The 16,326-nt window shown below is 41.3% G+C and overlaps 1 long non-coding RNA gene across 5 annotated transcripts in view; it reads right to left on the reverse strand.

Annotated features, from left to right (window-relative positions):
* Positions 1–11,070, reverse strand: part of LOC118653818 — a 90,908-nt gene extending 79,838 nt beyond the window's left edge. For 2 of the 5 annotated variants that reach the window (XR_004966895.1, XR_004966896.1), the window contains exons 1-4: positions 10,856–11,067; positions 9,837–9,932; positions 8,265–8,367; positions 5,130–5,216 (exon numbers count right to left, since the gene is read on the reverse strand). This is a non-coding gene — a long non-coding RNA (uncharacterized LOC118653818). Of the gene's footprint in view, positions 1–3,278; positions 3,901–5,129; positions 5,217–8,264; positions 8,368–9,836; positions 9,933–10,855 lie in introns of those variants that run through there. The other 3 variants (XR_004966893.1, XR_004966892.1, XR_004966894.1) reach the window with 2 other exon arrangements.
* Positions 11,071–16,326: the final 5,256 nt, after the last annotated feature.

Here is a 16,326-nt window from a genome sequence, read left to right on the forward strand (position 1 = left end):
CCCTGGAATGGAGATAAGAAACGCCCTAACCTTTGGAATAGAGATTGATAGGATTGGAATCAACTGGTATAAATACAGATGTAACAAGACAGCAAGACACAGAACTTAGAAGACAGAACTTAGAAGACAGAACCTACACAGAACCTAGAGACAGAAGAACTTCGCTGGAGAGAACATGGCAAAAGATCCTGGACTGAACCTGACTACAGAAATTGGCAAGAGAACCTGACTAGAACCTGGTGACTGAACCTGGCTGGAGAACCTGGACAGAACCTGGCTGAAGAACCTAGCGAGGGAACATGGCTACAGAACCTGGCTGGAGAACCTGGAGAACCTAGCAAGAGAACATGGACACAGAACCTGGCTGGAGATCCTAACCAGAACTTCGCTGGAGATCCAGACCAGAACTTGGCTGGAGATCCTGGCTAGAGATCCTGGCTAGGCTGCTGATCAACTGAATGCTGTCTCCGTGTCATTCCTTCTTCGCCGACTCCATCTACACCTTTGGGGACCCCTGGACCTGCTGGGGCAGGACCCCAGCAATGGTCTTCTAAAAATATTGAACTATGGCCATTTGAATTTATGTTGTCATTTTAACTAAACAGCAAATGCAAGAGTTTCAATTAGAAACTGATATATAAATAGGATATAGTGATATATATGTACTAAATCTTTTGTTTTCTGAAAAATAAAAGGAAAAGCATGCCTTGAAAATTAAAGATTTTTTAAACATTAAATGAAAGTTCTATTTTCACACATAAATCGTAGCATGTTATTCTCCCAGAATTACTCAGATTATAGATTTTTAATGCCTCTAACTGTGTCAGTGGCCAATCTAGGAGTGGCACAAGGCAGGAGGAAAACAAGATCATTAAGCAGTTATAAGGAGTCTTAGGCCCATTAAGTGTCTATTCTTTTACGCTTTTTGGTCACTTCAGTTTATCTGTATATCTAAGATTAGTAGAAATGGGCTCTGATGTGGTAAAATTTGTATCTGTTTTATTTATTTCTAACAGCTTTACTGAAACATATGGATGTGTACTAAACCAAGTTCTGGGAAAAACTCAAAGCTATCCATGGTTACTATACTGTCTCTAGGGTCACTAGCATACACTTCAACTTCAATGTATATTTCAACTAAACTCCTACATGTATATTCTAACTGTCCTGCCTCCTTTAATAGGCAGTAAATCACAAACAATTAAATTGATGTTCCCATTCTGAATAGTTTGCAACAGCTGGAAAAACACATAAACATTAAGACTGGGTAAACTGTTGTTTCTCAGTAGGACGATATTTTCATTCTCACACATGGTGAGGGAGAACACAGATGATCAACTCCAATCAATCGGATCTCTTTTCATTTCCTGACATTCTTTTCCCCAAAGTGCCTTTTAAATCAGATGCTAGAGGCAAATCAATAGCAAATACTCAAAGATGCTCCCTAACAAGGTTTCCAACACAAAGGGGGGCATTTGGATATTTATAACATCATTCACAGGCCATACAAAATTATCAACTTAAAAATTAGCCTGCTATATTTGGTCAAATATTTAATTAAATCACCCATAATGCCTTGGTCGGGCCAGACCAAATGATTTATCTGGCCTTATACAGCCATGGCCTGGATGTTCCCTACCCCTAACTTAGAGGATAGGAAGGCTCACTTTAAAAAGAGGTCATGTACGAGCTGATTTTTTAAAACAATATATTAAGTCACCAGTGGATAAGAATGGACACTAAAAGTAGAAGAAACAACATGTGCAAGAGCACAGATGCAGGAAGGAACTCAAGGAATGTTCTAGGAATGAAAAATAGTTTAGGACAGATGGAGTATGGGGAGGAAATGGCAGATGATATAACAGGAAAAGCAGGTTGAAGGCAAATAATGAAGGGTGTCATACTATAAATCATGCTAAGAGATTTGAATACCTCTTGTAAGCTGTGGAGAGCTACAAATTATTTTTAAGTAGGAAATGACATGACTAAATCTGTGTTTTTGGAAAAGAAAACTGATGACAAGTAGAGGATTAGAGGGAGTTTAAGGATGAGGAGAATCAGTTGGGAGCTTTAACTACTATCCTAAATGGAACCTGAGCCATGAGGTAGCAAATATAGGGAAGAGAAGATGCCTTTGAAAGATATTTCAGAGACAGGAGAAAGACCTAGCAGCTTTGATAACTGACTAAACATGGGATGTGAGAGTGATAGAAGGTGTGTGGGAGGATTGGGTTCAGTGCCAAGAATTCTAATTTGGGGTCCTAGAATAATGGCAAATATATTAATTAAAGAAGAAAAGCAGAAGATTCGACTGGAGAGGAGTCTTTTTTATAAAGACACCCATGGAATATCCAGTGGGAGATTCCCAGGAGGCAGATAAAAATAACAGATCTGAATGTTATGTTGAGGGACAGGTCATGGGAGCAGGAGATAAGAGACCTGAGGAGTCCTTACAGCACAGGGTAGAGGGAGAGGGACAGCCCAAGACATGAAAGTGAATGTGAACACAGGGCATTCAGGGAAAAGATGAAGATGGAGAAGAGAGAAAGCTAACAAATGGCAAAATCACAAGGGTATTGATATTTTTGAGGCAAAAGAAAGAAGTAGCATCAAATCAGAGCAACCCTTCTTTCAGATGGGAGAGGGGCAGGGAAAGAGTTTTCAGTAAGTGTGGATTACAGATTAAGGAAAAGTAGATACCTATCCATTTTGCCACATTCTTTATTCTAGCCAAGTCATCGCAAGGCTGTTCCCTAGGGCCCACTCTAGAGGGACCCTGAGGACATAATCAGTGTTGGGGAGAGACAGCCACTTGAGTGACAGCATCTGTGTCTCTGTATCTTATTGAAAAATATACTTTTTCAAACTCCCTCTCTGGCACCTGCTACAGCAAAGAAAATCTCCAATATTTATACCTAAGAGCTCTTATTTGAAATATGCTTATAGCTAATTTATTGCATCTTCTAAACAGATTGCCTTTACATATTTCACTGACTCAAAAGGTTTTTATTTTCGTTTTTAATATATTTTTATTGATTTCAGAGAGGAAGGAAGAGCGAGCGAGAGATAGAAACATAACTATGAGAGAGAATCACCGATCGGCTGCCTCCTGCACACCCCCCACTGGGGATCAAGCCTGCAACCCAGGTATGTGCCCTGACTGGGAATCAAACCCTGACCTCCTGGTTTCTAGGACGATGCTCAACCACTGAGCCATACCAGTCAGGCTAAAAAGTTTTTAAAAATAACCCCAAGGTAGACAGAGATTTCATAAATAGATCACAAAAAGCAATAACTATAAGGGAAAAAATTGATCATTGAACATTAAAAATCATCAAAAGAGCCCTGGACAGTGTGGCTCAGTATGAGATTGTTGTTTTATACACCAAAAGGCCACAGGTTCGATTCCCTGTCATGTTTTATACACCAAAAGGTCACAGGTTCGATTCCCTGTCAGGGCACATGCCCAGATTGTGGGTTCAATCCTTAGGATGCATCTGGGAGGCAACCGATTGATGTTTCTCTCTCACATCAATGTTTCTTTCTCTCTCTCCATCTCCCTCTCTCTCTTAAATCAATTTTTTAAAAAATTGGGTGAGGATTTAAAAATAATCATTCAAAGATACCATGAAGACAGTGAAAAGGCAAGCCACAAACTGGGGAAACATTTCTAATACATATATTTGAACACGAATTCATATGTAGAATATAAAAGAACTCTGACAAAGAAATTTAAAACAACAACAGCAAATGATCCAATTTTAAAATGAGCAAGATTTTAACAGGAATTTGACAAGATATCCAAATGACAATAAGTTTATGAAATGGCATTGAACAATATTACTTACCAGAAAACAAATTAAAACCATAAGGATCACCTCACACCCATTAGAATGGTTACTATAAGAAAACACATCAGAAAATAACAAGTGTTGGCAAGGATGTGGGGAAACTGGAACCCTTGTATATTGTTAAGAATGTAAAATGGTATAGTAGCTTTGGAAAACAGTATGGTGGTTCTACAAAAATTGACAATAGAATTACCATATAACCCAGCAATTCCACTTTGGGGTATGTATGCGAAAAAATGGGAAGCAGAGTCCTGAAGAAATATTTATATACCCATGTTCATGGCAGCAATTTTTACAACAGCAACAAGGTGACATCAACCCAAGTGTCCACCACACACACACACACACACACACACACACACACACACAATGGAATGTTATTCAGTATTAGAAATTCTGACACATGCTACTACATGTATAAATTTTAAGGACATTATGCTGAGTGAAATAAGCTGGTTAGAAAAGAATATATATTCTGTTGTTCTACTTGTATGTGGTAATTAAAGTAGTCAAGTTCATAGAGACAAAGAGTAAAATGGTGATTTTCAGGGCCTGGGAAAAGACAGAATGGGGATTCATTGTTTAATGGTTACCGTTTCAGTTTTCCAAGAGGTAAAGAGTTCTGGAGATGGATGGTGGTGATGGTTATAAAACAATGTGAATGTACTTAATACCACTAACTGTCAATTAAAAATAGTTATGATGATAAATTCTATATTTTGTATATTTTACCACAATTAAAATTTTTAAATTTAAAAATCCACATGGAGATCCAATATACAGCCCCCAAAATAGCTAAAATTAAAAAAGACTGACAGAACCAAGTGTTAGTGAAAATGTAATACAACTGGAATTTAAGCTGGTACAACCACTTTGAAAAACTGTTTGGCAACATCTACTAAAGCTAAATATAAGCCTACTCTATGACCCCGCAATTTCACTCTTAGAGAAATGAGTGGGCATGTGCACACACACAAAAAAACATAAGCAAGAATGTTCATAGCTGCTTTATTCGTATTAGCCACACTGGAAACAATTCAAAGATCTAATAGAAGAATGGATAAATTGTGGTATATCCATACAATTGAATTACTATTCAACAATAGACTAGAATGAACTACAAATATGCACTATGACATAGATGAATCTTGTAGACATTGTTATATGAAAGAAAACATACAAGTTAAGAATCCCTTCTATATGATACTATTTATATGGAGCTTAATAGCAGACAAACTAGCAAGTAGAGTCTTTAAAAATTACAGTGTGGTTACTAACCTTCAGGTTGGAAGTGGGACGAAAACTGACCAGAAGTGTAAAAAGGAGGAAATCTTCTGGGGCGCTTGAAATGTTCTGTATCTTGACCTGGTGGTTACATGGAGGAACACACATATAAAAAATACACTTTCGATTGCAGTGGTTCTCAACCTTCTGGCTCTTTAAATACAGTTCCTCATGTTGTGATCCAACCATAAAATTATTTCCGTTGCTACTTCATAACTGTACTGTTGCTACTGTTATGAATCGTCATGTAAATATCTGATATGCAGGATGGTCTTAGGCGACCCCTGTGAAAGGGTCGTTCGCCAAAGGGGTCGCGACTCGCAGGTTGAGAACCGCTGGATTAATGCATTTTACACTTTATTTTTAAGGTATGTTACCTTAAAAATAAAATATCTCTAAAGCACTTAATGTCTCTATAATGAGAATGCTATAATTCAAAACAGGAATAAGCCTGGCTGGTGTGGCTAAGTGGTTGAATGTCAACCCATGATACAGGAAGCCACCACTTTTGTTTGTTTGTTTCTTATTAATATATATATTTTTTATTGTTGACACTACTGCAGATTATCTCCCACTTACCCCCCTGTACTCCCCTTTGCCCAGGCCCTACCTCCCCCTCAAGTCTTCACCAACCTATTGCCTGTGTCCATGGGCTATGCATATAGCTATGTAAGTTCTTTAGTTTATCTCTCCTTGTCTCCCCACCCTCACATCGAGGTATGTCAGTCTGTTCCCCTTTGATTTCTGGTCAGGGCACATGCCCGGGTTGCGGGCTCAATGCCCAGTAGGGGGCATGCAGGAGGCAGCTGATCAGTTATTATTCTCTCTCATCATTGATGTTTCTATCTCTCGCCCCTTCCCCTTCCTCTCTCTGAAATCAATAAAGAAAAAATATCTTTAAAAAAAGGAATAAAAGCTCAACTGTGCTCTTTTCCTTTCTGACTTAGAAGATTAGAGCTTAGTCCTCTTAGATACATTGGGGGATGATTAGTTACTTCCCAGTTTCCTGAGTCAGGTAATGTATTTAAGGTCCATGCAGTGCAAATTTACATGTTCCTAAATATTCGCTAGCTTTCCTGAAGCCACTTCATATCCATGGTTTTTTATTTTTTTTGTTTTGTTTTGTTTTTTAAGAAAGTGGTCTGGGCCCTAGCTGGCTTGGCTCAGTGGATAGAGTGTCGGCCTGCGGACTGAAGGGTCCCAGGTTCGATTCCGGCCCAAGGGCACATGCCTGGGTTGCGGGCTCGATCCCCAGTGGGGGATGTGCAGGAGGCAGCCAACCAATGATTCTCTCTCATCATTGATGTTTCTATCTCTCTCTCCTTCTCCCTTTCTCTCTGAAACCAGTAAAGAAATATATATTTTAAAGAACAAACAACAAAAAAGTGGTCTGGGCTTGATAGCTGAGGTCCATCTTTTTTTAAAATATATTTTTATTGATTTCAGAGAGGAAGGGAGAGGGAGAGATAGAAACATCAATGATGAGAGAGAATCATTGGTTGGCTGCCTCCTGCACATCCCCTACTGGGGATCGAGCCCGCAACCTGGGCATGTGTCCTGACTGGGAATCAAAATGTGACCTCCTGGTTCATAGGTTGATACTCAACCATTGAGCCATGCCAGCCAGGCCATGGGCTTTTTACAGTAAGAAACTTTGTCTTTAGTTGAGTCTATACTTTCAGAGCTCTCAATTTGCTTTCTATGGGTTAAATGTCTAATTTGATATTTTTAAGCTTCAAGAATGGCATCTGATTTTGTTTTACACCCTCATTGGCAGGGGCTAAAAAAAAATCCCTCTTCAGCTGTAAAGGCAGAATGTCAAAAATCACAAGATATCATCGCATTCTGGCACTGTGATGAACACTTACACCCCCTCAGGAAAGAGAAAGCTTCATTCTCTTTAACAGCCATTTTGATGCCTGATCCTTTTATAGCCAACATGATAACTTTAGCCTCCTTGTGAGAGCACCGTGACCCACCATTTTAAGGAAGAAAAACAAAAATCCACAAAGGTGAACCTTTCCCCCTTCTGGCTTCTTCTACCATTCATAACACTGTGCTACTCAATTATTGAAAAGGGGCCTTAATATTATCAGAATAATTTTGTATGGTGACAGATGTTTACTAGATTTATTCTGGTGATTATATTATAAGGAATATAACTATTGGCTATGCATGTTGCACACCTGAAACTATATATAATATTGTATGTCAACTATACTTTAATAAAAAGAAACAGGGTCTTAATATGCAAAATATTGCATTTTAATGATAATCAAAGGCAAATTCTTTTTAACTGTGACATAATGAAAAAAATTTTTGACCTTGATTGTCTTTGATCTCATATTAAACCTGTCGTTAGTTCAGTCAAGTGGGTGAATTATGAAGGTACATCTTACATGTTGGGCTTAGAAAAGCAGCAAGGTAGGAGGAGAAAAATGATGAGATGGCTAAAGAGAGAAGAGCTGGTTTAAAAGAACCTGGCTTAAAAGAATACCTAATGCATTGGTATTTCGGTATTCTGCTAAGTGAGATATCAAGTCAACAGTGAGATGCAGATTTTCTAAAAAGCAAACACTTGTTACATTGGCTCAACAGGATGACTCTGTTAAACTGTTACCCAAATGAAATTATTCATAACAATTGCAGTTTTATACAGCTTCAGGAAAAGTATTCTTTTTTAAAATTATATTTGTCTTTAAAAAATATTTATTATTGAAAGTATTACATAGATCCTCTTTTCCCCCCATTAACACCTTCTAGCCTGCTCCTGTTCCCCCACCCCAGGCCTTCACCACCCCATTGTCTGTGTCCATGGGTTCTGCATATATGCATACAAGTTCATTGGTTGATCTCAGGAAAAATGTTCTTAAAAACAAGTATCAAGCAACAACTGGTTAAATGCAAAGGCACATGGTCACAAACAGTGCTTCTCTTTTAGAATGGTAAAAAAGAATGCAACAATGAGATCAAGCCTTTTTATTTAAATACATTGTCTGAAATAGAATAAACATGTTTTCTCCTCTGAGACCACCTCAAAGTGCTTCACTTCATAAAAGTCTGTGTAAATGTCGATAGTGGAATGCAATAATTATAAAACCAGATAGGTGGCTTAATTGTTTTACATACCTGTGGTTTTTTCAGATTCCTGTGCTTGCTTACTCGTGTATATGTGGTCTTATTTTTCAGAAACCACTTCTAGAAGCTCCCATTTTGGCTTCTGCACTGCCACCTGTAGACATAAAAGGGAAATAAACAATGTATTATTCATCAACCATGCATCTTTTCTAGGCATCTATCAGGGACATTTGGGGGGAAAGTGGCAAAATCTTGGCTTCAGGAAATAATAGTGCTCTTTCTCTTGTGTGGAAAATTAGTAAGGAGACCCTCTCCCCCCAATGATTTGATAAATTATTTAGAAATCAAAGCATATGTAAGTCTCAGATCAACACTACTCTGATCAGTTCATTAAAGTAAGAGGTGGAGTTATAGAACCCATCCACAGGCCAACCTACAACCATTTCAAGACCTGTCCCTTAAAATTAGAAGATAACTTCACCATTTTGCTAATCGAGTAATCAAAAATTCTGTAAATTCCCATGATGAAAAGAGAGGGAGAGATCTAGGAAAAGGTTACTTTGTCACATGATTGTAAAATGTCCGTTTAAAATAATAATATTAATTCTAACATGAATTAGAGCTTTGATCAATACAAACAGACTAGGTGGGGTATTTACTGCTGTATTCCTAGTTCGAATGTGAATGAATGCTGAAAGATCTTTAGGACACCCCACAGATTTTAATACAGATAGGTCTTTTTTTCTTCTTTAAAAAAAGTCAAATGAATAAAAATTCGTGAGCATAACAAGCAATTAATAAAGATCCATAAGCAACTATTAGTGAGTCAAAGCAGCCATGAAATGAGATCTGTAAGAGGATTGAGAGAGAGAGAGAGGAATGAGCGATTGAGAGAGATGAGACTGAGAGACAGGAGATTGAGAGACAAGATATTGAGAGAGACAAGAGAGATTGAGAGCAATGGAGATGAGAGTCTGAGAGAGATACACAAGACTGAGAGACAAGAGAGACTAAGAAAGACCAAAGAGATTGAGAGTGAAGGAGATTGAGAGTGAGAGAAAGAGAGAGATGAGAGAGAGAGAGAGAGAGAGAGGAGAGAGAGAGATTGAGAGGCAGAGAGAGAGAAGAGAGAGATCTGGAGTTAATTTAGAATAACAGACCCAACCATGGTGTGTGTGTGTGTGTGTGTGTGTGTGTGTGTGTGTGTGTGTGTGTGGTGAGTGTGTGGATGTGCTTGAGAGGGTGGAGGGATAGAAAGAAAAAGAGAGGCAAGCAGACCACACCAGGGTTCGTGTGTGTGCATGTGTGCGTGCATGTGCGCGTGTGTGTATAGAGAGAAACAGAGAACAGAGACTGAGGTTCTAAAGTTAACTGAGAATAACAGACAACACTACAGTTTTTTGCCTCCTTCAAGTCCCATAGTCTACCCAAGATAAGTGCCCCAGCTTCAGCACCTTAAGCCAAAGACACATGCACCACCCACGCAGCATCCCCCCACCCCCACCCCCTAGGTGAGATAGCGTCAGAAGCTGCATGGAGAGCATACCCGCCAAGCCCGCTACCCCGAAAACCCGGGGCGGGGGCAGGGGGGGCTTTTTCCTCCAGAGATCCGTCCCCACTTACCCGTAATTTACTTTAACTCCTCGAAAGACTGGTTTGGTTTAAGGAATTGCAGCAAATCCAAGAAAATCAAGTCTCCTTTAGCCATCCTTCTCTTCCCTAGGACAGACATTCACACACTCACACTCTTTTTTCCTTCCCAACCCCGAACACCCGCTGGGCCACCCCAAAAGGCTTTTTTTCGGGGGTCCACCAGGGACCGAGCTTCTTCCCACGTGTCTCCATTAAACCCTCATCCAAACGTGCACAAGGCGCCAAGTGCATGTGCACAGTCAGCCTTCGGAGGTAATTTCCGCAAACCCATTCCACCTCCCTCCTCCCGCGCCCTCCCCCTCACCCCGCCCCCTCACTCTGTCCCTGAAAGCACCAGGGAGTGCGCGGGCTCAGGCATCGGCCCCCCGGAGACAATACTCCAGGAACTCCTGCTTTCCTCCTGCAGCCAGGCTGACCCAGCCACCCCTCTCTCTTCCCCCAGGTTCCTCTAGTGGCAGCCAGGCTGACCCAGCCACCCCTCTCTCTTCCCCCAGGTTCCTCTAGTGGCAGCCAGGCTGACCCAGCCACCCCTCTCTCTTCCCCCAGGTTCCTCTAGTGGCAGCCAGGCTGACCCAGCCACCCCTCTCTCTTCCCCCAGGTTCCTCTAGTCGCGGGGGCCTGGAGCAGAGGGCGCCCCGATGGTTGCTGGGTGTGGATCGTGCCCAGGGGGCGAATTGCACCCACCACCCAGATGGCGGGTGGGGGGCGAAGGGGTCGCAGTCCTCTGCAGCCGCTCGGGTGCTCAGCACATCAAAAGGGGTGGAGCGGGGACCCCAGGGAGAGAAGCCCCAGGGAGGCAGCTGACCCGCACCTCTTCCCCACCTGGCACAGCGAGAGCGCACACGCCTGCACACTCCGGAGCCCTGCACCTTCCTCCGGCTCCCAGACCTGCTGAGCCCGGGTCCCGAGAGCCCGCGGCCGGGAAAGGAGGGCATCGGGCCCCGCGGCAGCCCACGATGGGTCAGGGCGCCGCGCTCGGGGGTGCCCACCTGCGCACAGGGTCGCCTTGGCAGCCGGTGCATCCCCCAGCTTCGCCGATCTCCTCTGCAGGACGAGGTGCTGGGCTGACCCCGGAGTCCCAGCGCCTCCTCGCTCCCAGGCAGCTGCGGTCCTCGCTCCCTGCCGGCGAACCTCCCACCGAGCCCGCACTCTGCCACCCGCAACTCTGCCCGTCCGAGCTTAAACTGTCCTCCCCGCCCCTTTCCCGCCGCCCCACGCAGCGCTCCGCCTCCCTGCCCGCCCACCCTTGCCCTGGCCCAGCGGGATGCCCCCCCCGCCCCCCCCCTTGTGTGGCAGATACCCAGTCCCAGGCGTGGGGGGGCGGGGGGGGGGGGAGACAGGGACGCGCCTAACCTGCTCTCTCTCCCTCCACCAGCCGCTGCTGTGCGCACTCACCCAGCAGCCAAGGGTGTGGGCACCGAGTGTTCTGCCCCAGCTCTTCCGGCCTCTGTTCACTCCCCGCTAGGCACCTTCCACGGCCCAGAGGGTGCCTCCGGTTTGGGGGGGAAGGGGGTGGATGGAGCAGGAATGAGGAGGCAAAGAAATTAGCATGTCAACTGCTCAGGGGATACAAGTTGCTGCCTGTGCCTTGTTTCTGTTGCCTCGAATACCTGACCGTGCTGCTTTCCTGGTTACCACTGCAGCGAAATTCAGAGGCACGAACAGAAGGTTTCCAAGTTCATTGGTTGTAGGGGCTTTTTTAAAAAATGTGATGTTGGTTCCTGTATATGATGGCCACATTTCCCATTTTAAAAAATAACAAAACATAAATAACAGGACAGCTGTGTTTTACCGAAACAGATCCCGTGTGCGTGCGTTCTTTCAACCCTCTGTTATTATATTAATTGGGTTTGCTTGAAAGTGTATTATAGGTCTTAAGAAAACGGGTTAAGGATGTAGGACTAGGAACCCATAAGTTTTAATTTGGCTTTGGCCATAGTTCTAAAATGTCAATTTCATGGAAATTATTAACTATGGTTATGTAGAAAATGGATCTTGTTTCTTCCATGTTGGCAATATTCTGCTATTTGGTGAAGGGCAGATTTTTTAAAAGCCAAGAAACAATAAAATTCTCACTCATTTTCTAGCGATAGAATATCTGATCTACAAGTTTTTTCTGTAGTGTTTTTCTTTTTGAGGCAAACTTCCTTTCTGTTTCCTCATTTATTTTTGTTTTTTAAAAATTTCTCCCTAAGTATAAATAAAGTTATAGATGCCATGATTTTTGAGTCTTTGTTTTCTTAAAGAGATAGGAAAATTAATTATAACTGATTATCACAATTAACCCAAGGCTCATTATACTAAATTTCACGTTGATTACCCCTGTTTTTCAACTCTGCTTTTAGGAATTTAACCTAACACTTGAGAACCAAGAGTATTTTTTGTTTCATCCCTATAAGAATGAAATGTATACTTTTTAATTAACATTTTGAACCAAAATTAAAGTCATTAAATTGGCTAATGGAAGTATATTCATAGTGTATTTGTTGCTAAGTAAATGGGGACAACGTGGATGATAAGCAGCATTCTGAAAAAGAGGTTCTGAAGCAAATAAAACAGTCTGTAGAAAAACTGATGATCCCTTTTCAAGGCAAGGATGACAAATACCAGTAATTACGCAAAGAATGACTGCTACCTCTCTTCTCTCTGCTTTGGTTTTGTGGCTGGGCCTGCAATTATCTCTTTCAATCATCATAATAAAAGTAAAGTAATTCAGCATTCCGGTGACTTTACTTAGTAAGTTAGCAATTTGAAAATGCTCTTATTACCGAATTAATCCAAGTAGATGTTTCCTATAAATCTGATTTTACTCTTCCATTTTGTGTGTGTGTGTGTGTGTGTGTGTGTGTGTGTGTGTGTTCCTGAGAAATATCCATGAAATAAAAACAGCCAGGGAAAGCTCAAGCATAATGGCCAGATAGAGTCTTTCAGCACATGTGTATTGCAACAGAGTTGATATTAAGTGACCTTTGGGTCTTAAATTATATATCAGATATTGGTTATGCATTGCTCATTGGCTGTTTCTTTAATGAGTTCCTGTGTGTTTGCTTTGCCCTGCTCATTTCCCAGAAGTGCATTTTATTTCTTTTAGTCTGCCTTATTGAATCTACCTTCGCCTAAACTATTTTTATTGAACCGCCACCAAAGAATCAGACCCTAATCTATAGGTCACTTGACAATCATCTTTCTGCTTCAAGTTAAGTCTCCCTTGTGGTCTTTGGTAAGAATCCAGCATAATAAAACATCCAAAATTCACCATCAGTCATGGTTCTAACTAAGAGATAAGAATCAAATTTCTCAAAACCAGGAGGGTGTGTCTCATTTGAATAAAAAGGAGAAACAAAACCAGCAAATCCATTTTGTTCAGGTCAAAACTAAGCCAACAAAATCACAATTGAGTTCCTTTCTAAGCCTGAAACATGCTAAGAGATATATAAAAACTCAGACTAAATAACTACAAATCCCTGGCTCCACTGACCAAACACCATTAGATTTCACATTTTCCTTTCAATTCCTGTGCTGTAGAGAATTTTTCACTGGTCTTTAAATAAGAAATAAGACACTCCTTTGTGTCTCCAAGGAATTCTTTGTCACCTCCTATTTGTTTTCAAAAGCTTTTTTTAAAAAAATATTTCACATTGATAAGGACAGATGTGAACATCCCATGTAGACCCGTGGAAAGGGAGTTCCCAATGACTGGTCCAAATTCAAAACAGGTTAAAACAAAACGTGAGTTTGTTGTAACAGCTTAATTGTATCAGCATCTCCCATCCTGATCCTTGCCCCATCACAGTTTTATAATTCATTACCTTTCCCCTCTTGAGAAATTTTCTCCTGATAATTATTTTAATAATTTTAATTCATTTACTCTTTGGGCTGTTTTACAACTCACCATGAGCCTAAACACAATGCATAGTCTTTTTTCTTTGTATGAAAACAGAGAATTACAGACTTGGAGATGATTTAAGGGGGAAGGGGAAATGACAGGACAGCTCTTTTGCCAAAGTTTCCTCCTCCCCTGGCTGTGTGAAAAGCATGAACTAAGTTTCATCATTTTGGTTGATTGGGATTAGTGAGCAACATCATTGATTCATATTTGCAGAGTAACAATTACTTTAATTGGTTTCCTTGTACTAGGGAAATATGTCACCAGTTATCTCACAAGACAATGGTGATAGAGACAATACCATCCATATAATGCTCAGATTGAAATGTTCATTCTCTAAGTCTAAGCTAAATTACTTATATGGTGTATGTGGGTGTTTATGTATAATTCAAGGCTAAATATAAACCTGAATACTTGTAATAATAGACCCTTCAGTTACAAAACCCTTGGTAAGCTCTCACTTAGGTTTTTGGGTATGTGATAAACTGATGAATACCTGAATATTTACCTTACTCACAGGAAAGGACCTTTTTCTGATCCAGATATTCCCACAAATCTCCCAGTACCAAATATTTAACCATATCATTTGATGATATAAAGAGAGAGAGAGAGAGAGAGAGAGAGAGAGAGAGAGAGAGAACGAAAGAGAAAGAAAGAAGAAAGAAAAGGAAGGAAGGAGGAAGGAAGGAAGGAAGGAAGGAAGGAAGGAAGGAAGGAAGGAAGGAAGGGAGGGAGGGAGGGAGGAAGGAGAGAGAGGGAGGGAGGGAGGGAGGAAGGGGAAAGAAAGAAAGAAAGAAAGAAAGAAAGAAAGAAAGAAAGAAAGAAAGAAAGAAAGAAAGAAAGAAAGAAAGGAAGGAAGGAAGGAAGGAAGGAAGGAAGGAAGGAAGGAAGGAAGGAAGGAAGAAAGAAAGAAGAAAAGAAGAGACTGAAGCCTGTGTGATAGGGTGAATCTAGGTATGACTGGTTTGCTCAACTAATAAGCACATCAGGTTAGTTAGGTCATGGTTTCCTCCCTCGAGGACCATTTGTTTTGATATGTTTCCTAGCTGCCAATCAAAAGCTTATTCCTAAACCTAGGCAAACATTGTTGGTCACCAGATGTTGTAGGTGGAATTGTGTTCTCCAAAAAGATATGTTGAAGTCCTAACCCATGGTACCTGTGAATGTGACCTTATTTGGAATTGAAGCCTTTACTGATGTTATTAAGATGAAGTCATACTGGGGTAGGGTGGGCTCTTTATCCAATATGACTGGTGTTTTTGCTGGAAGAGAAGAAGAGACACAGACACAGAGCGAAATTGGCCATGTGAAGAGGGAGGCAGAGATTAGAGTTATGCTGCCACAAGCTAAGGGCCACCTGGAGCTGCCAGAAGCTGGAAAAGACAAGAAAGCATCCTCTCCAGGGGCCCTACCAACACTTTGGTTTTGGACTTCTAGCTTCAAGAATTGTGAAGCAATAAATTTCTGTTGTTTTCTGCCATCTAATTTGTGGTACTTTGTTACAGCAGCCTTAAGAAACGAATACACCAGGGAATCATCAACTCCACCCAACACAGAGTGAACACTCAAGTGCAGAATGTTTAAGAATGATAGGAAGAGTCATCTCTGTACATGAAGGATAACAGCAGGGTAGAATCATCTAAGAACTGGAAAGAATCTTGAGAATTTACCTAATGTAATGGCTCCTCCAAAATGGGATTTAGCTACAAGTGAGCATCATAGAGTCACAGAATCTTCACATGCTGAAAGACCCTTGGAGATTTTTCTCTTTCTTGAGATCATGTGATACTTAGGTGGTGCAGGACTTTAAAAGGTGCAGGATGGGGTCCTCCTCCATCCAAAATGTCCTACTAATTCAATTTCACCTCCAGTTGTTGGGTTAAAATAGTTTCCTCCCTTTGTCTGACAGCTTTTGGTCTTCAGTAGTAGCAAATTAAAGCATAAATAAGCCTGAAAGACTTCTGAGCCTGAACCCATATCAGTTCCCAATATATACATTTATCAGTTCATTGTTGTATCTCCATAAATGTTTGCCAAGCTGAACTGAGAAGCAGAGATTAGCAAGAATTAGATGAAGGGTTAAGTAGGTTGGGTAAAAGAGAGGAGGAGGAGAGGATGAAAAGGAGAGCCCAAAACAAGCTTAATCTCAGAGTTCTATGTAGGAGAAATCCTAGACCTACTCTGATTGTGATCTGGGACTGTAATATAGGAGTGAGAGATCAGCTAGGAGCTTTCTTTTCTTTTTAAAAAAATATAGTTTTATTGATTTCAGAGAGGAAGGGAGAGGAAGAGAGAGATAGAAACATCAATGATGAGAGAGAATCATTGATCAGCTGCCTCCTGCATACCCCCGACTGAGGATGGAGCCCACAACCTGGGCATGTGCCCTGACTGGAATCAAATCCAGGACCCTTCAGTCCACAGGCTGACGCTCTATCCACTGAACCAAATCAGCTAGGGAAGAGCTTTATTTTCTTTACTTCTCCTAGTCCAGCAAGCATTTGTGCCACTAAAGGATGGTGAAGAGGAAGGGTAGGAGGCTTTCACCTTCTCTAATAACCTCCACCAGCTCTC

Source organism: Myotis myotis, unplaced genomic scaffold (genome assembly GCF_014108235.1).
Source record: "Myotis myotis isolate mMyoMyo1 unplaced genomic scaffold, mMyoMyo1.p scaffold_m19_p_4, whole genome shotgun sequence".
Classification (NCBI taxonomy): Eukaryota; Metazoa; Chordata; class Mammalia; order Chiroptera; family Vespertilionidae; genus Myotis; species Myotis myotis.